This window comes from Lepidochelys olivacea (genome assembly GCF_965140295.1).
Source record: "Lepidochelys olivacea isolate rLepOli2 genome assembly, chromosome: 12".
NCBI lineage: Eukaryota > Metazoa > Chordata > Testudines > Cheloniidae > Lepidochelys > Lepidochelys olivacea.
In genome coordinates, this window is record NC_140422.1 from 26478225 (window position 1) to 26499664 (window position 21440).

The 21440-nt window shown below is 42.8% G+C and overlaps 1 long non-coding RNA gene across 1 annotated transcript in view; it reads left to right on the top strand.

Moving 5' to 3' along the window:
* LOC311529270 overlaps positions 1–21440 on the top strand; it is a 229688-nt gene that overhangs the window by 155644 nt on the left and 52604 nt on the right. Inside the window, exon 4 of the long non-coding RNA XR_014713812.1 lies at positions 17052–17193. This is a non-coding gene — a long non-coding RNA (uncharacterized lncRNA). The remainder of the gene's footprint in view (positions 1–17051; positions 17194–21440) is intronic.

Consider the following 21440-nt stretch of genomic DNA (forward strand, 5'->3'; position numbering starts at 1 on the left):
ATGTTGTTTGACTCCTTCAATGGAGATGGAGGCAACATGGAAGCAGGTTTTGGGGACGAGGAAGATAGCTTACAGCAGGCAAGCGGAGAAACCGGTTTTCCCAACAACCAGGAACTGTTTCTCACCCTGGACCTGGAGCCAGTACCCCCCAGACCCACCCAAAGCTGCCTCCCAGACCCGCCAGGCAGAGAAGGGACCTCTGGTGACTGTACCTTTTAAAATACTATACATGGTTTAAAAGCAAGCATGTTTAATGATTAATTTGCCCTGGCATTCATGGCTCTCCTTTGCAAAAGGTTTCTGGGGAGGGCAGCCTTATTCCATTCACCATGGTAGGACACTTTACCACTCCAGGCCAGTAGCATGTACTCTGGAATCATTGTAGAATAAAGCATTGCAGTGTATGTTTGCTGGTGTTCAAACATCATCCATTCTTTATCTCTCTGTGTTTATCCTCAGGAGAGTGATATCATTCGTGGTCACCTGGTTGAAATAGGGTGCTTTTCTTAAGGGGACATTCAGAGGTGCCCATTCCTGCTGAGCTGTTTGCCTGTGGCTGAACAGAAATGTTCCCCGCTGTTAGCCACGGGGAGAGGGGAGGGTTGAGGGGGTAGCCACGGGGTGGGGGGAGGCAAAATGCGACCTTGTAACGAAAGCACATGTGCTATGTACGTTAACAGCAAGGTTTACCGTGAAAGAGTATACCCATTGTTCTATAAAATGTGTCTTTTTAAATACCACTTTCCCTTTTTTTTTTCTCCACCAGCTGCATGTGTTCCAAGGATCACAGGATCTTCTCCTTCCCAGAGGCTAGCAAAGATTAGAAGGTGAAAAAAAAAGCACTCAGGATGAAATGCTCTCTGAGCTTATGCTGTCCTCCCCCATGACAGGGCACAGAAGGATGCGTGGAGGGAGACAATGTCAGAGTGCAGGAAAGCACAAAATGACCGGGAGGGAGGTGGCAGGCTGAAGAGAGGGCTGAAGCTGAAAGGTGGTGGCGGCGTGACGAGAGGAGGCAGGATTCAATGCTGAGGCTGCTGGAGGATCAAACTAATATGTTCCAGCGTATGGTTGAGCTGCAGGAAAGGCAGCAGGAGCACAGACCACCGCTACAGCCCCTGTGTAACCAACCGCCCTCCTCCCCCAGTTCCATAGCCTCCTCACCCAGAAGCCCAAGAATGCGGTGGGGGGGAGGGGGGGCTCCGGCCTCCCAGCCACTCCATCCCAGAGGATTGCCCAAGCAACAGAAGGCTGGCTTTCAATATGTGTTAAAGTTTTAAACTTTTAAAGTGCTGTGTGGCCTTGTCCTTCCCTCCTCCACCATCCCTGCTGGTGCTTCTCTCCTCCACCACCCCTCCTGGGCTACCTTGGTAGTTATCCCCCTATTTGTGTGATGAATGAATAAAGAATGCATGAATGTGAAGCAACAATGACTTTATTGCCTCTGCAAGCGGTGATCGAAGGGAGGAGAGGAGGGTGGTTGGCTTACTGGGAAGTAGAGTAAACCAAGGGGTGGGGGGTTTCATCAAGGAGAAACAAACAGAACTTTCACACCGTAGTCTGTCCAGTCATGAAACTGGTTTTCAAAGCTTCTCTGATGCGCACCATGCCCTCCTATGCTCTTCTAACCGCCCTGGTTCCTGGCTGTGTGTAACCAGCAGCCAGGCGACTTGCCTCAACCTCCCACCCCGCCATAAATGTCTCCCCCAAACTCTCTCAGGTATTGTGGAGCGCACAGCAAGCAATAATAACAGTGGCAATATTGGTTTTGCTGAGGTCTGAGCGAGTCAGTAAACTGCGCCAGCGCGCCTTTAAATGTCCAAATGCACATTCTACCACCATTCTGCACTTGCTCAGCCTGTAGTTGAACAGCTCCTGACAACTGTCCAGGCTGCCTGTGTATGGCTTCATGAGCCATGGCATTAAGGGGTAGGCTGGGTCCCCAAGGATAACTATAGGCATTTCAACATCCCCAACGGTTATTTTCTGGTCTGGGAATAAAGTCCCTTCCTGCAGCTTTTGAAACAGACCAGAGTTCCTGAAGATGTGCATGTCATGTACCTTTCCCGGCCATCCCACGTTGATGTTGGTGAAACATCCCTTGTGATCCACCAGAGCTTGCAGCACTATTGAAAAGTACCCCTTGCGGTTTATGTACTCGCCGGCTTGGTGCTCCGGTGCCAAGATAGGGCTGTGGGTTCCATCTATGGCCCTACCACAGCTACGGAATCCCATTGCAGCAAAGCCATCCACTATGACCTGCACATTTCCCAGGGTCACTACCCTTGATATCAGCAGCTCTTTGATTGCGTGGGCTACTTGCATCACAGCAGCCCCCACAGTAGATTTGCCCACTCCAAACTGATTCCCAATTGACCGGTAGTTGTCTGGCATTGCAAGCTTCCACAGGACTACTGCCACTCGCTTCTCAACTGCGAGGGCTGCTCTCGTCTTGGTATTCTTGCGCCTCAGGGCAGGGGAAAGCAAGTCACAAAATTCCATGAAAGTGCCCTTACGCATGCAAAAGTTTCGCAGCCACTGGGAATCGTCCCAGACCCGCAACACTATGCGGTTCCACCAGTCTGTGTTTGCTTCTCGAGCCCAGAATTGGCGTTCCACCTCATGAACCTGCCCCATTAGCACCATGATGCCCACATTGCCAGGGCCCATGCTTTGAGAGAAGTCTGTGTCCATGTCCTCATCACTCTTGTCACCGCGCTGATGTCACCTACTCGCCTGGTTTCGCTTTGCCAGGTTCCAGTGCCACATATACTGCTGGATAATGCGTGTGGTGTTTAATGTGCTCCTAATTGCCAAAGTGATCTGAGTGGGCTCCGTGCTTGCCGTGGTATGGCGTCTGCACAGAAAAAAGGGGCGGAACGATTGTCTGCCATTGCCCTGATGGAGGGAGGGGCGACTGACGACATGGCTTACAGGGTTGGCTTACAGGGAATTAAAATCAACAAAGGGGGTGGCTTTGTGAAAAACAGAATGGCCCCCTCAAGGATAGAACTCAAAACTGGGTTTAGCAGGCCATTAATTTCACGGATGGAGGGAGGAGAAAATGAATACAAAACAAATCTGGTCTATTTCTTATTTTGAGCCACTTCATCTTTCTTTATACATCTTGCTGGCAGCAGACTGTGCAGTACGACCGCTAGCCATCGTCATCTCCTGGGTGCTCGGCAGAAGACGGTGCAGTATGACTGCTGGCCATCATCTTCTGCTGGCTGCTGATTAAAAGACAGTGCATTGCCGGTAGGACTGAATTGCCATGAGACGAAACTTAAAAGGGAAATGACCTGGCTGAGTCACTCCCATGTTTGCCCAGGCGCCCCGACCTCATCGAGGTCGGTTAAAAGAGCACCCAGGACTACGTCGACCACAGCTACCAGTCAAACTGCGCTGTCTGCTGCCAAAAGGCAATAAACTGCTGCTGTGTAGCAATGCAGTACTACGTCTGCCAGCACCCAGGAGATATATGGTGACGGTTAGCTGAGCGGCCTCCATGCTTGCCATGGTATGGCATCTGCACAGGTAACTCAAGAAAAAAGGTGCAAAACGATTGTCTGCCCTCACTTTCACAGAAGGAGGGGGGGAAGAAGGGCCTGACAATATGTACCTAGAACCACCCGCAACAATGTTTTAGCCCCATCAGGCACTGGGATTTCTACCCAGAATTCAAATGGGCAGCAGAGACTGCAGGAACTGTGGGATAGCTACCCACAGTGCAATGCTCTGGAAGTTGATGATTGTCTCGGTACTGTGGACACACTCCGCCGACTACATGCACTTAGAGCATTTGTGTGGGAACACACACAATCGACTGTATAAAAACGCTTTCTACAAAACCGACTTCTATAAATTTGACCTAATTTCTTAGTGTAGACATACCCTTAGACATCCAGGACTTTTAAGAAAACAATTTATGGTTATTATTCCCTCTCAGCCCTCTGTTAATTGCATTTCCTTCTGTTTCCACTCATTTCGGTCCATTGGTGTAAAGGAGATAAGATTAATTTAGACTCCCTTTTGAATTGGCCTGAACTTTGTAAAGCAGTATCTCTTTGTAAAGGGTAGAGCAGGGAATGGTTAGCAAGAATTGACTAGTGAGTGAAACTCTGAACTGGAACTTGGTCGACCTGGGTTCTGTTCCTGGCACAGGCTTCCAGTGTGACCTTGGGTAGGTCACTTAATCTACCCTATGCCTCAGTTCCCAACTTCCTGTGAGATAACTAAGAAAGATAAGTCTATTAATGGTCCTGAGGTGTTCAGGTACTATGGTGATGAGGCCGTATAAATGTGATAAAAAAACTGGATAAATGTGAGGCCCTATTGTTGCATTTTGTACTTTATACTCCAGTTGTTACTTATGTAGGCTTGGTTGATGGAACATTTACCTGAAATGTTACTTAAAACAAAGTGGGGGGTAGGGAGAAGCGGTCTTGTAGGTATTGAGACTATGAGAATGGTTAAATAAGTCAGCATTGGGCTCAGAGGAAATGGAATCTAGAACTAAGCCATTCTTCAGCTCTCATCCCACTATTTACCAGAAAGTATTAGAAGCTTTCCCACATCTCCTATAATCTGGTAGGGGTCTGATTATCTGATCACAATTACACCTCACTAAGATGTTTTGCTACTATTATAAAAGTCATCACTTTATTTAGAAGATTTTCATTCTCCTGGGCCAAAATCCTGAGCAGTGAGTTTGTGTGGTTTCTAATATGTTTATCTTTCACCTTAGAATCTTCACCAACCTCAAAGCTTTCTTCACGCAAACTGTTTTATAACAGACAATAAATTGTTCCTGGCATTTACAAGGTAAGAAAAGTTGCCATTAGAATGGGAGATAAGAGAGATGTACTGAAGGCATGTTTATACCCATGGCAGCCTTCTCTTTCCTTTGCCCTTAAAAAAAGTGTAGCACAAAGTGGTGAGAGAATCTCTAAGAGAGAATGCTAGATTTAAAAATACTTGGAAACTTAAACAGACCCCATAATACATATGTCATCAATGTTGCAAAACTGTCATGAAAATGTACCAGCTTAGGCACAAAACCTTTACTATCAGGAATGATGGTGATAATGAAAAACCTAATGACATTTTACTTGCCTGTCAGTGTTGCTTGTTCTGGATGAATGGGCGTGTGTGTGTGTGTATGTACACACACACACACACAGAGGAACTACAGTTTGGGTTGGTCACATTACTCCTGTGTGGTGTAACCATGAATTATTCAGAATGTTTCATGTGAGCGTCAATACAACTTTTATACCGCACTGTCAGGTGTTCTGTATGTGCTATATATTCTGTGGGAAATTTTAGAAATGGTGTAGTGTGTTTTGAAGAAATGCATTAGAGCTATTGTTTTTGTACCTCTCCTGTAATGACAGGAACTCTAGCTACTTCAAGACCAGCTGTACGTGACTGAGCAGGAGACACAAAAACGTCTTACGCAACCATATCATTATTTTAAAGTCTAATCACTCAGCTATATGGAAACTGGAAACCTCTCTTTTCCAATGGTATAAAGGTCCCACTTCCTGTCTTGAAGGACCACGAGACAACAGACCTTACACTGGTCACTTGATCCAGAACCAAATAAAACCTATTGTAGGTTTGAGAGGAAATTCCATGTCTGGAAGGAAAAGGGGAAATGCATTTGTGGTATATTCAATTTTTATTTTCATGGCAGCTATTTGAAAATTCTTATGGAAGTAGGGTGTGTGCGTGTGTGTGCGCGTGCATATATATATAAAAAAATGTGTGTGTATACATGAGAGAGAGTTATCTGAGGTAGGCCCTGATTCAGTTAGACACAAGTTTGAAGTTCTTCTCTTTTGATGGGACAGCTGCATTCACTTAACTTTATGCACATGTTTAAGTGCTTTTCTGAATAAGGATGCCTTCCTGAATCTGGGCCTATGTTGGCCATATCTCTCACTAATATACAGTCTGTAATGGATTTTGGTCCTTCACAACGAAATGCACTGTATAAATTATGCAAGATGCTGTTTTTGCATTGTCTTGAAGCTACCCCAAGAACCAAATTTCAAAATTGTATTTTGTGTATAGTTCAATTCACTAATGTGCAAATACATTGATTTTATTATCTAGTGCTGTAAGTTTGCAGTCTCCAAATATGGGCATTATCCAAGCCAAGTACACACTGAAGTACCTAACTTCAGTATATGATTTTTTTAAAGTATTTGTGCATGATTTCCATATTTTTTGTATGTAAATGGAGATAATTGGAAATAAGTATTTAAACCTTTGGTTTACATTAAAAAAAATAAAGCTAGACAAAGGGTCTCAAATGCAAACTTTATAAAAATGAACAGACTAAGCTTGTCTTACTATACGGTTTTCTTTTAAAAAAAAAACAAAAAAAAAAACAGCAAAACCAAAAACAAAACAAAAACAACCTGAGATTGACATTGTGTTTTAATACAGTAATTTTGATTTATACTTCAGAACTCAAGCCTTTTAGATCTTTGACAGTGTCTTGCATTTACATGCTGAATTCAAACAAATTGCTATTGTTTTACTGCAATTAGCGGCGGTGCTTAATAGAGATGAAAACATGCTGAAAAAATTGAGAATTTAACCTTCAGATGAAAAATACTTAATCCTTAGATTTCATTATAATCAGCTTATGTAGTCTTACATGAATTTAGAAGAATTTTAACGTTTTGCTATTTTACTTCTGATTAATAAAACAATGCCATTTTTGCATAGGCCACTTAAGATATTGTATCTTCCCTGAATAGCAGGATTTTCAAGGATCCTTGTTTCCATTTGCTAAGTGGATGCATAACAAGATTAACAGCTAAGTCTTTTCTTTTGAGACTTTCAGAACAAAAACCAATCATCACTTCCACAAAAGTTTAAGATTTTTATATTTTCATTTTACATATTGTTAGCTGCAAGCTGATTCCTAATGTTTGTTTTATTTCCCTCTGTCAGAAGCAATGCCAAAATATATTTTGTTTGACTTGAATGGGCTCAATTAATCCTTAGCTGGAACAGTTTGTCATTTTTTTGTTTGGTTAAGGGATTTGATCCTGAAATGCATATACCTCAGCTTTCTTCATGAGAAAAATCTGAGCTATATATTTTAATAAACCTGTTCAAGTAGGACCCATTTGACTTAGAAAAAAATTCAATAGATGTTTTTTGTTGGGAGCACAAGTAAAGAATAATGGAATATGTTGTCATGGGGTTTGCTGCTCAGCACTGTGGCACCTCACTGTGGCTCATATCGGGGTTAGCTCTCAACTTGTATGATGCTCCTGCCTTCAGTTGCTCACCCCATGGCATGACTCTCTCTCTCTTTCTCTCTCGACTGAATTGCTCCCTCTTGTAATTCAGAATGCTCCCTCTTTGTGGCTTGGCTCTCCAGCCAGGTCACTGTAGTTTCCCCCTTCCAGGGGGATGATTTGCCTCAGGGAGTCTTCCACTCTATTGCCCAGACTGTGTCACTTCCTAGTGGCTGGTTGGGGAACCTGGGCTCACCCGCTACTCTGGGTTCCAGTTCAGGGACCCTCAAATCAGCAGCATAGGTCTGCACTATCCAAAACTTTGAGGCTATTTCCCTGAGCCTTTTTCTACTCCACCTTTGTCTGGCTTCTGCTCCACCACCCTTCTGAGTAAACCCTACCTCCAAGCCAGGGATACCCAGGTTTCTATTCACCCCATGTGTTTCCTCCTTTACCTTTCTAAGTCCAGAGAGTGACTGCCAGCTTCTATGTTGCAGCTCTTTTCTGTTCTCTCTTCTTGGCCTTATACCTTCCCCGCCTGTTCCTGCTCAGGTGGGTTCTATCCTCAGTTAGAGATTGCTTATCGAGCCTAATTATCCCCCAGGTGTGGCCTTTCTGCTACATGTTAAACCTTTTCATGATAGTGTGGGGGGTGAACACCCCACCACATATGTATACATGGAAAATATAATATGCTGTCAAACATTTGTCTTTATTGGGTTTTTGGAGAGTGTGTGTGTGTATAAAATTAAAAATATACATTTACTTTAAAGCATCTTAACAAAAAGTGAATCCATGCAATTAAAATTAAAAAAAATCATAGAGCATATGTTTTTTCCCCTCTGATATGGAATCTGTTGGCTTTAAAAACACCTAGTATATCATCTTAACTTCCACTAGTGCAACCAGTAATAAAGATCAGTCTGCCTTTCGATTATAGATCCAGCTGTGAGTAGAGGTGAGCCCAATCTTCAAAGTGGCTATCTGGTGCTGGATCTAAAGTTCTCCAAAATTCATTGGGTTTCAGACCTGCAGGATGTCTCTCTGACCTTTACTTAAGGGGCATCTGTAAAACTTACATCCTGCAATCCTTCCAAAGTTGAGAGGTGATCAGATCTGAGATCTTTGTTTAGGCCTATTGCTCATGCTGAGATGCTTAGAACTCCTCAATACAAATGTGCAATAAACAGGAAGTTAAAATTCTCACATCACATATTTGTTCTAATACCTAGTGTTGCAGCAACCAAGTCTCCACTTGTATCTTTCTTTCAGAGAAAAGCTTTCTAGTAGAGATGAGTAAAAAAAAACCAGAATTTTCATCCGATGAGAAATTTCAGTATTTTGAAATTGTGGTTTTGTGCCAAATCAGGAAGAGAAGTTGAAATGTCAGGTTTTTTTTTTTTCTGGAAAATGTTTGATTTGGAATTGCCAAAACAGTTCTGGCCAACACATACTGACATTTGCTTAGTCAGTTTAATATTAAACTGCATCTGCTTTTAGCGGCTGCATTGCCTTGGGGAAATTGTAGTTCAGGGAGCTCATGTCCTTGTTCTCCTCTACGGGCTGGGCTTCCTGACCAGACTACATCTCCATGATGCACCATAATAGTACCCACTGTAATGCACCATGTGGTTCAATCAGATGCATAATAGGAGATGCAGTCCAGCTGGGATGCCCATCTCATAGAGGAGAAAGGGGTTTGAACTATTTAGCCCAAGCTGTTTCAGAGTTACGAATGAACGAGGAAATAGTAGTATAATAACCATTTTTTTCTCTAAATCCCTGTCACGGGGTGACAGCTCACCACTGTGGCACCTCCCGCTGGTTGTCCAGGGAATTAGCTCTTTTCAGCCAGGAGCGCCGTCTGCCAGTCGGTGTCTCACGTGCTGCTGGCCCCATGCCATTCCCAGACCCCGGTGCCCTTCTAGATTAGGGTTCTGCCCCCTGACAGTACCCCCTCAGTCTGGGTCTCCCCTCCCAGGGGAACACCCAAGCCCCTATCCCTCCCTTGTCTCAGTGGCTACTGTCAGTCACTGTCTAGCCCCTGCTCCCTGGGGCAGGCTGCAGTCTGTACCACTCATCATCGGCAAGGGGGGGTCAGACCACCTGCCTCTGTCTAGGTCTGGGCTGCTCCTTTGCAGCCTTAGTACCCTTTCATGGGCCTGTACCTCGGCCTGCAGCCTGGGGCTCTGCTAGGCTGGAGCTCCCCAGCTCCCTCTACCCTTTCCCTGCACTGCTCTGCCCTAGGTACTCTCCTCAGCTTCCCAGGCAGCCAGGTCCTCCTCCTCTCCATGTAGCTAGAGAGAGTGTCTCTGTCTCAGCTCCTGGCTAACAGCCCTCTTGTAGGGCCAGCTGTGGCCTGACTGGGGTGTGGCCCCACCTGTGGCTACTTCCCACAATCAGCCTAGCTTTCCTCTGGCTACAGCCCTCTTTTAGGGCTGTTTTAAGCCCTTCGAGACAGGGCGGGGTGACCACCCTGCCACACCCCAAATTCAAATTATTTTTTCAATTAACCTCAAGTTACTCCCTCCCATTCAATTTGGGCCTAAGGCTAAATATACAAAAGATCGGGACAATAGGAGTAGAGCAGTCCCACTCTGGAGTCACCCCATTAGCTGCAATGGAGTTGTTCCAGGTTAACACTAGTGTAATTGCATACAGAATTCAGCTCATCTATACAATACTTTCCAGTCTCCACTGTGTATTCTATGCGTAGCAGAAGAGGTTGGCAGTGTTGTTACATGCTGATTTTTCTTAGTGTATTTTTTTTTTCAAAATGAAAGAGAGCAGGCTTTTTCATCTCTTGCAAGAGTGGTTGTTAACTCTAGGAAAATTGTCTCAAATAGTAGGTCAATTAATTACTGCATTTTTATGCTCCCCCTTGTAAAATAGCAATTAATTTAACTACATTTCAGTGGATTTCTTCCTCTACACTTATCAGTTTGAAATCACTGTAACTCTAGGCAGATATCGCTGCTTTATTATAGGTGACAGCTTTTCAGAAGATCGTATTTTCTTCTTTAATGAATGTTGGGATTGAGTCTGTCTTTAATTAGCTGTGGCACCTTTTTATTATTAATAGAATCAAAAGGCAGCAAAAGCAGGGAATATGAAATGAAAGGGGACTAGCAACCCCTACTAAAAGTGTATGTTAAATTGAATGGATCTGAAGATCCAAATATTATGTGATGAGATAAAAATTATAAACATTTGCAGTTGAAATACAACTTGGCTGCAAGGACTTTAGCAGCTTTAGCAGCTTTTTTTTTTTTTTTTTAAAGCTGCCTTTTGTACATTTCCATTCCGAATAGATATGACTGCTGTGCTATTTAACTCAGTTGTTCGGTATTGTGAAGACTTGTTGAACAAGGCAGAACTGACAGCATTGTGCTGTAATATCTCATTGGGCATTCAGATAGACATTCTTGAGATATATATTTTTCATGGTCAGGGGCTGCTCTTTGACCCACTTAAATGAGGTTTTTTCATCATATAGTTAGCAGTGTGTAAGAAGGGTGGAAAGCACCAGTTCCATTCAGTTACATGTTGGACTAAGATGGGTCAGATTTCTGTGCTAGTGGAGGGAAGTGGAGTGTCTCTTCTCAAGTACAGCGGGCCTGGGAAAGGAAAATCTTCATGCAGTTCCCCTGGATCATTCTATGGGCCCAGAAGACCAGCCTCCAAACTCCCATGGATCTCCTAAGATCCTCTAGAGTCATAGGTCCCTCTGTCCCCCGCAATCCAATTCTTTCTCTCCAACAGTGCAGCTCTTATGGAGCCATCTGTGTCTCTCACTCCCATGAGTGGGGGCTGGGGAGTTGCCCCATTATGGACAAAGGATGCAGACTACTGCATTAACTTCTTAGCAGATTTAGTGCTGGTGGGAATGAACTGCATCCAACTCCTCTCCACCCATGGCTTCACTCACACTCGCCCCTCTCTTGTGCACACACACGCCTGGACCATGAAGGGCTTGCCACAGTCAGAGGATGGAGGGAGGGAGGAGACAATGCTGTAGAGGTGGCTGACTCTTCTTTGAGTAGAAGCTGGATTGGCATATGGGGGACCCCTGCATGGGATTATTTAAATTTCATTATTTATAATGCACTCCCAATGCATTAGTAAAGAACAATGTAAGCTGCAAAAAAAATAGATGAAGATGAGGGAATGTCATAAAAACATACACGCTAGCTGACCAGGCTGATGGCACAAGTGCAGTTAGTTCAGTGGATTTTTGTTTGTTTGTTACTTGGGTAATTTTTTTGCAGGTCTTGCAGTACACATGGGGAGGGATGCAACTGATGAGGTTAGTCCAAGGAGGGCTTTCCATACATAGGGAGTGTGGAAAGAAGCACAAAGAGAACTGTGGGAGAACTGGACAATTGAGGGAATACGGCTGGTATAATTGCCTGGGCAGAAAAAAATAAGACATGAAGGTGGATAAATTGGAAGAAAGCTGAGTTCTGCAAGGCGTTAAGGGCAAGGATGACAAACTTAAATTTGATGTGGAGGAGCTGGTGGAGAGATTCAAAGAGGATGTGTGAAGTGGTCCAATTGATGGGCAGGAAGATAATATAGAGAGGTGTGTTTTGTACAGTTTATAGAGGGGGGGTGTAATGGATGTCAAGGAGGCCAGAGAGGAGGAGGTTACAGTAATGTATACTGGAGATGACAAGTGGCAAGATCAGAGATTTTGCAGTCTAGAGAGAGAGAGAAAAGGTCACATCTTACAGATGCTGAGGACAAATAAGCAGTGGGATTTGGATTCAGGTTGGAGAGTTAATTTTGGTAGCACATTATATCCAAGGCAGTAATCTGTCTCAGTCACATCTGGGATGCAGTATCAAAGTATGGTTCAGACTCGAGTGCAGAGTAAATGGGACATTATCCTTTTGAGTTGCCAAATGTAGGGCACCAAATGTTTGCTTGCACTGAGGCAAACTGATCAATGGAGTAACATATTTTTTTTTTAACTTCAGGGGAATTATGTCAGGGATAAACCTGGCCCAGTGACCCTAATCAAACTGAATAAGATGAAAGGGTTGGGGGGGGGGAAAGAGCTCAATCTATCCATAATAAGATCTTTAAAAAGTATTATGGGATTAGGCCTTTCAGGAAAGAAAAAATATAGCAGAGTTTTAATCAGGCACATCATGGTTGAAGGAGACATACAACATCTCATTTAATGAAAGGATTTTCATACTCATCCTGGACTACTGATAAGACTAGGCAGTATGAAATATGTCACACACATTTAGACTATAATATGATTTGCAAGGGAGAAGTATCTGATACCCCAGCTTTAGATAAATTATACCTCTCTATTTCCACTAGCCTGTTCCTTTTATATTGATTTTGAATTACAATGAAACCTGTACTGGACACCACCCTTATTCGGCAGCATCCTGTATTAAAAAGACTACCCCAAACATACTTGCTACAATTCTTCACTTTTATTAGAGGGCTACATCTGCTAAACAAGTGATAATTGTCAGTCCCTTGACCACTTACTACAATCTCCCCTACATTTTTCCATTCAAATTAGGGATGGCATGTTGTGTATCCATCGCAGTGGCTATATTTTAGTGCCGGGGTGAATTCCCAATGTGAGCCCCCTGCTCATCGAGCTAGTGTACTGGAAATAGCAGTGTAGCTGTAGTAGCATGGTCAGTGACTAGTAGTGGCATGAGCTAGCTGCCCCAAGTATAAACACTCCTGGACCTTGTGGGTACATACGTGGGATGGCTAGCCCATGATACAACAGCTACGCTTCTATTTTTAGTGTGCTAGGTCAGTGAGAGCTGGTGTATCTCTACTCAAGCTGAGAATCACATCCCCAGTTCTAAGTGTGAATGTACCATTGAGAGATTAATAACAAGTGCCTTGTTACATTGTGGGGTTCGTGTTTATGTAATCCACACGTCTGGGGATTAGGTAATTTATCTAGCATGGGACAGGTAGGAAAATATCATAAGGGTAGTGAATGGAATTTTATCTTTCTGATTGTACATTTTTGTCCTCTTTCCCCATCTCCCCCCATTGGATAGTGGGGTCTTTATTGATAAAGAGGTCCACACACAGTTGGGTCAATACCCTGTTTGCCAAGCATGCAGAGCTGATATACAGGATTGGGTTGTCCCTGTCCCTCCCCTTCTTTTAGCTATCTTAGGGAAGACAGAAATAGTAAATATTTAAGAATAGCTGATGATTCATTTTGAAAAGTATCTCACATAATTAAATCATGGATTCAGTTTTAAGTGTGGTCAGTCCTTTCATATTATAATCTTTGTTTCATAGTGTTGTTCTCTCTCGGAAATGCTGACAAGGGAACAAATACTCTTTCGGTTTTGGTCTGCCTGAGGAGTGGAGTTAGGGGTGGAGCCCCTCACAAGACAGAAGATGCTGAGTTTTCTCTGCTTACATCTTTCTCATCTTCTACCTGCGCACAAGATACAAAAGGAACCTGAGAACCCTGCATTAGAAAGGGAAGAGTCGTTCTCATCAAAAGGGGAGGATAGAGAGAAGTGCTTATCCCTTACTTGGAGGAGGATGTTTGGGGTGGAGTGCATGGTTCACGATGCACAGACTGATTATGAGGAGTAGTTCACACCCAGGGATCATGTCAGCATGGTGGTGGTGAGCAGCCAGAGGGCAGTGGGTCTCCTTCACATTAACAAGGTCTGATATGCTGGGTTATGATAGTAATTGCTCCACACTTTCCACTTCTGAAAGAGAAAATCACATAGGAAGAGGGGCACCTCTATGAGCTGGAGACATATTTTAGCAGCCCCACACTTTTTCTCTCACCATATCCTCTTGTTCTCTGTATATTTAGCCATGTAGAACAGAAACTGAGATCCCTAGGTGCACTCAGGGATCTCAGAAGGCATCACAGATGAATTGGACACCATGTCCTCTGTGCAGATTTCCTGTTGTTGGCACACTTCCACAGGACACAGGTGCCAAAAGGATTTAGCTCCTAAGTCAGTACAATGTTTCTGTATTATGAGGCCTTGGGTATTGGGCAGGCCATCTTGTTACCTCTAAGGCCAAGAGGCCTTGGCCCAATCAGCCCTGTTCAATTAGCACTGCCCTGCTACTCCTGTGCATGGTTGGACTTAAGAAGCAGGAAGCCTTGCAATGGAGGATTGGCTGGAGGGGAGAACAGATGATGTGAGGAGCCAGAGGGGAGCCCAAGGCAGAGAGAGGCCTGTGGGAGGCTCCAGATAGGAAGGCTTAGGAGTTACTGATTAGGAAAGAGTAGGGGGCAACACAAAAGAGCCCAGGAGAGGCTTTGAGAAGAGACAGAAAGGATCCCAGGAAGGGCGAAAACATAAGCCAGAGGGTAGGCAGAAGAGTGTCTGAAATTAGAGGAGAGGCAATGGCCTCCTTGGGAAGGAGGTGCTGGGCCCAGTTGGAGATTTGGGCAAAGGTTTTGACTTTTGTTTGGTTTGTCCTTGGATGCCATGGGATGTGGTGGGATTCAATGGAAGTGGTGGGATTTTGTAAGTCGCTTGGCCAGAGGGCCAAGTCATATCTATGGCAGAAAGTCATCACTACAGCAGGAATAGGCCAAAGACTGACTAAAGGGAAACAAAGCCAGGATACAGCAGAGCCACCTTATGCCACAAGAGGGTACTCTGGAGGCAGCAACCCTGTTACAGTATTTTGAATCAACTCAGAAATGCTGCATGCCAGCAACTGAGGGACAGATGCTGTGTCTGTGAATCACAAGAAGGTGGATGGAGCCCTGGCTTTGGAAGTTAAATGCATGAAGTCAAGATAGAGGGATGGTTTGGTGGCAAAGTCTGTGTGTCTAGCTGGAATACTCTTAGTGATCTGCAGGTCCCAGAGGGGAGTCCAGTCAACTGCTAGATTCTGTCAACAGGAATTAACAGAACTCATCTCATTAGCCATGTTTCTACCATCCAGTGCAAAGGTACAAAAATGTGGGAAAAGAGCTGTTTTACTCTACTAGGCAAATTCTATTGGGTCCCTCATTCAGTACTCTCTGTGCATTGTGTATATATAACAGAGCTTTTGTTATCCTTTGGCTTCTGTAAGATTCCCTTGGTTTGCTGTAGTGTTACTAAAATTGACATTAAGGAATGAGAATAAGTTACTAATAAGAGAAAATATTGGGTGTTTGGGAGCAGAGCAGAGAAGGTTAATGCTGAAAGAAATGAGTGTTTATTTACTGGCAGTCAGCTGAAATCACCTTTATTTTAGAGCGTGGGGAGGAACAATTTTTTCCAATGACAATTGTCCTGACACGTCTCCTTTATACCACAGGGATCATTTCATGTAATTGATTATTCTAATCAGCACTAGCTAGGGGGTTTATTATTAGCCTTGCTAAAGAACAGCCTGGGTTCTAAAAAGAATCTCCTCGTTCTCTGGCACATCAGGAAAGGCTTTAGGGGGAGTAAAGCAGCCACTAATGGTGTTTGTCATCATTCTGCTCATTTGCAGTCAGAGCCATAAACAAGGGCCCATGAAGCTTTTACATTCTTTGTCTTAATGTGCCTTTTTCTAAAGGAAACTGAAGTTTTTCATCTTCCATGTAACCATTTAGCTGAAAAGAGACTGATTGGACAACTCTAGTGACGGACTAGAAACAAAATCAGAAAGAAATTCACACTCTGCCTGCCCATTAACGTTTCCAGCAGTCAATTCTTCACAGTGCACAGAGCTATAGATTGTTTTAGTTAGGGAGACCTGGGAGGCATTCTGAGTGCAAGACTTCCAACAGCAGAAACATTTTGATTTATATAAAAAAAGGAGAGCAAAGAAAACAGTATTAAAGTGAGTGGGGTGAGAGGAGATCATGTAAATCAACCTTTAAACAGCAGCCCCTCTAGACTTCTTATCTTTAGAAGGACTTGCCAGAATCATACAGGGGGGTTCTTTAAGACACTGTGTTTACAATAGTGCTCAATGTGCTCTAGGCACATTTCAAATGCTCCAGAAGGATAGTCCCCACCCTGTGTGCTATCAGTCTAAGGACAAACAGACAAGTGGACAGAGGTTAAGGGAAGGAAAATAACAATTTATATACAAGTCAACTCAATTTGCTGTAAGCAACAGGGGTGGGGGCTGTGGATGAGCTGGGAGAGATTGTGCCATGCTTTGGGGATGTGCGGAGTGCTTGGAAGAAGGCATGGAGGTGATTGTGCAATAAGCTGACGCTTGGGAGGGTAGTGCTGAGACCATAGGAATATCTTCCCAAATGCTTAATCACTGGGTTGATTCTCATGAGCATATTGCACTGTAGAAATATTCAAACACATTATTAGGTTCTCAGGTTTGTAGAAGTTAACTATGTAAAGAAAAAAAATATTAAAATAGCATCTAGCATTATATATTAATATAGATGTTCTATTTGTTGTGGTCACTAATAAAAAAAAAGTGAGTCTAACAGAAAATACCAATGAAAGAAAAGAAAAGAAATGGTCCCATGGATCACAGCTGGTCATAAGTATCATGTGGGATCTTAATAAGGAGAAAAGTTCGTGAACTGTTGCCATTTAATCCTGCACCAAGATTCAACATGAGTGATAAAAGGCATTCATTTGTTCAGATATCAGTTGTATGAATTGATCTTAGGGCTAGTAGTTTTTGATATGGCTAAGACTTTCCAGTTTTGTATAAACCATCTGTGAAATGAAGAGAATTTTAGATTGTCAGACATTTGTTTTCCAAGCTCTGTAAAATGTTAGCTAATTAACCCTCACTTTGCTTACCTCGTCAGGGGGTTTTTAAATGAAGATTGTTCTCCTCATTTTACAGGTGAGGAAGCTGAGGGGAAGAAGATGGAAGACTCGGTCCAAGCCATGCAGCATAACTGAATGTGGGGTTAGAACACAGGAATTCCTGGCTCCCAGCCCTGTGGTTATGCCACTGAAAATTACCCATCCCTTCATAGGTAAAGGTAAGAGGAAGCTTTGATTCTGCTGATCAATCATTAAAGTAGATTAGAATAAGAGAAGGAGTTCTTATCTTACCAGCGCGGGGGGGCACTGCAGACAGCTCTGCAGACAGGTCTGCTTACTTTAGCTGCAGAGACTTGAGGGAGAGGTGTGCTCCCCCACTGCTGCTACTGCTCAACTGTCTTTCACAATTGCATAGGATGAATTACATTGCATTTTGGCTGGGAAACTTTCTCTTGCACTGTTTTGTTCAAAAAGGTTTGCTAAAAACTCAGCAATACTGAGAACGTTTAATAAATACAGTGAACAAGGTAGAGGGTTACAATTTGCCTTGTAAACCACAATTGGTTAGTCATAATGACTTTCTCAGTGCTTCCAAAGTCAATTAAAGCTTTCTAAAAACTGAGCTGCACTAGCCTTGTCTAGTGTTTAAATTCTTTTGCTAAGGAGCTGGAAATCAAAACAGTTTTTTTTTGTTTGTTTTTTTTTAAAGACAGTGGTGATAATGTAGTAGAAATGGCTTTCCAGTAAAATCAGAGCCTGATCCAGTAAGTGCTATTAGTGTGCTAATGGCTACAGTAGTGCCTAGAGACCCCATCTGAGATCAGGGCCCCATTGTGCTTGACACTTTACATATAGTGAAAGCCAGTCCTTGTCCAATTTTGATTGATCCTGTAGGCTTAGCCTTGAGTGAGAGGCAGCATGTAACCTCTCTACCCTGGAGCAACCCTCATAGAGCAGTAACTCCTGCCTGGTCCCCCCTTTCGCCAAAGAGGAAAGCTAAGTTGCTGTAGCCCTTGAGAAGGTGCATTTTACTTCCTGTACTCTTATCAGGCCAACTACTCTGTCCAGGAAGTAAGGGAGTGGTTAGCACTAAGACTCTGCTCCTTTTTGCGCTCTCTTCACCCACTCATTGGGTGTTGTCTCCAGAGAGCAGCAGGCCTTTTTTCCATGCAAGGCCTGGACCCATGATCCAGAAAGGGCAAGGAGGGAGTTGACTCCCCTGCTTCTCTGCATAAGACAATCTAGCCCTAACGTAATAGCTTAGATTTATAAAACATAAAGAAGCACCCAGCTCATGTGCTGGGGGCCCTTTGCTAAGGTAACTTTCCCACACAAATGTCGAAACACTGTTCATCCCCACATGAAGAAATACATATAAGTAGTGGCAGGTGTAATGGTAAAAACAGTGAAACACATTGCCAGTGAGATGTGCTGCTAATACATTGGGCTAGGCAATGCCAGCGATGAGGTCGTGTTATAATGGGATAGCAGGATCCTTTCCTCAATCCTCTCTGCTAACAGGTGTTAGAGTATTTTGCATGTTGTTGCCGGTTCACTGGGACAGGTGCAACTCATTCATTCCACCCGGGATATAAGGAAGAGGGGAGTGACTCTAGAGAGCAGGACCAGCCTGGGCCAACACCAGCATGCTTGTACTAGGTGTAGCAAAAGGACAGGAGCTGAATGCCTCCCTGCTTTGGCTATAAAAGACATGCCACCTCCTTGGGGCTAGGGTGCTGGAGGGCTAATGGAGAACCAGTGACATCCAAACCTGCCAGCATAAACTCATCGAGGACAACAGCAATGTTAGGGGTGGCCTGTTTCCTTTCTGGGGAGGACCTGCCAAAACTCTTTCCCAAGGAGGAGTTGTGTAGTAACAATGATGAGCTGCAACATTATTTATGGCATATTGTACAAGAACCCCATGCTGCAAATGGTTGTCATCAGCTATTACAAAATGCGGTAAATCATCCCTATTTTACTTTATGAATTGTAAAATCTATCCTACATTTCACAGATATCTCAAGGCATGATGGTAAATTTCAGTTTTTCCATGAATTTATAGCAAAAGTATAGAGGGAAAAAAAAAACAGGTGCTTATACAACTGGCAAAAAAACCTCTTCCCTCAGCTCGTGAGGGTCATACCTTATCTTCAGTTTGTGTGCACAACTCCCAGTGACATCGAGGGCAGTGTGTGGCCAGGAAGTACGTTTTCATTGGCATGTGGAGGGAAGTATACAGGAGAATTTGTCAATGGAATAAACTATTATGAGCATTTAGGAAAGTTTTTTTTTTCCTGGTGTTCGTTGTTCTTCAGTTAATATTTACATACAGCACCATCACCAAAAATCACAGTTGCCATATTGTTTTGGACTGTTTTAACAATAATGCTCTCTTCAGTCCGGTCACCTTCTATTTGTTAAAGGTTTACTCTCAACTTGCTCAAAATAAAGGACATTCACCCTCCTTGTTACTTTACTTTACTTAGTTTTAATGCCTGATTTTTTTTTAAATCCACAGTTGTTTGTGCACAAATTTCATGTGCAAGTGTGTGTGCGCATGTGTACACACAAATACACACATTGGAAATTTGCATGCAAATTTGATATTTGTACAGTAACTGGAAATGGACAGTTGGAGCCATAATTACCTGATTTACATATGCAGTGAAACCACAGGCACAATTAGATGCATAACTGTGAGCATAATTTTGAAAATTAAGCCCTTATTATAGAAATTCCAAAAATAAAATGTAAGTTATACTAATATACAATAAAAGCAGCAAGTACGTAAATCAACCTTCTCTTTGTTAAAGATATCTATGGTGTTCTACCAAGTCAGATACTTTGCCAAAAAGCGAAACTCATTCCCTTACAAAGAAGCTAAATGCTTCCCTCTGATGTGGGCACATCTTTATTTAAAGTAAATGCGTGTTTCTCACACATTTCCAGACAGAATCTGACCCCAAAGTAGCAAGTAAAATAAGAAGAAAGTAGCAAATAAAACATCATAAGCATGTGTTAGCAATTGAGAGTCTATATGATTGTTAATCTTTCTCCAAATTGCAATCTGATCCTACTTGACTGTTTAGGTTCTGGGACAAAATACTAAGGCATTGTTGTTTTATGTGGGACCAGATGGCACTAGGTATTTGACCATTTCAAAATTTAAAATATTTCTAGCTTTACAATGAAAATGAACCCTGTTGTTAACTCTCTCTTTAAAACCTTTCTTGCTCTTAGATTCATCATATTAAAATAAATTTTAGGACTCGCCTATTATTTCCAAAAGAGCTTAGGCAAATAAAAACTTTTAAGATCTGCATGCCATCTCAGTGTAGAGTGGGGTGTAGAGGGGGGAAGAGGAGCGAGGTGAGGCTGCAAAGCAAATGTTAGTCCTCTTTTCTGTGACAATCCTAAATCATTTTTTGTGTGAATTTTTCCACCTTTTGTCTTTTTTATGTGATCCATGATCTTTACATTTTGCTCACAGTCATGGAAAGTAATAGCATAATTTTCATGCGAGGACACTGTCAGGCTTGTCAGCTGACAGTGGTTAGCAATTCATATTACAAATATGCCTTCTAATTCTCTTGCTATAAAGCATTTCTATAGTGACATTGAACTAAAATATCTAAATTGTTCTGATCTTTACACAAAGAAAGCAAAGGTTTGCCAAGCAGTTCTCAAATGTACACTATCTAGAGTACAGATAGCCAGCACTTTCCTTTTACTACAGATGAAGAGTAGCTTGTTGATGAATACTAAAATTGAACATTTCAAATAAAAAATGAACTGAACTAGAAGAAGAGATGTTTAAGAACTTCCTAGGTGGTTTCTGTTAAGGATGTGCTGGTGTCTACACTTGCAGCATAGCCCTTGGCAGTTAAAAATAGAAGCAAATGCATTTTGTTTCCTTAAATGTTCAAAGTTGAAAGCCTGTTTTCATTCACAACTGCAGACTTTGGCAGCACTGTAGCAAAGGGTGTACATGAAATTTTATTTTTAGATGAAAGGCCTAATAAAATATACAACTCAATTAGGGAAGATTAATCTATGAAAACAATGAGCACAGCCAGCAGATGTTAACAGAGGAGATCCAGAAGCACATCCTCTGCTAAGGCTTCACTTCATACTGCTGCATCCTTCTGTCAATTTCAAAGGACGTTTCATTCGCGGAGTAGTAATCAAGGAAAATAATCCAGTAAAAATACACACTTTTTTTTAAATCGTCCAAACGTTAATTCAACATCATCGTGAAAGAGAACAATGAAACCTTTAGTGTTGGATACAAAGCAGGAGGGAAAATGCGGAAAAAGAGAACAGCACTCCCTGCAGCCACAGCTGAAACAGTCTTTAATCAGGGCCCCTTACAAAGTCCCATAAAAAGGTACAAAGGGCCTGATGAGTCACAGCTGCACCCAATGCTTGCATCAAAATAATATTCAGAAAGACAGGGATAAGT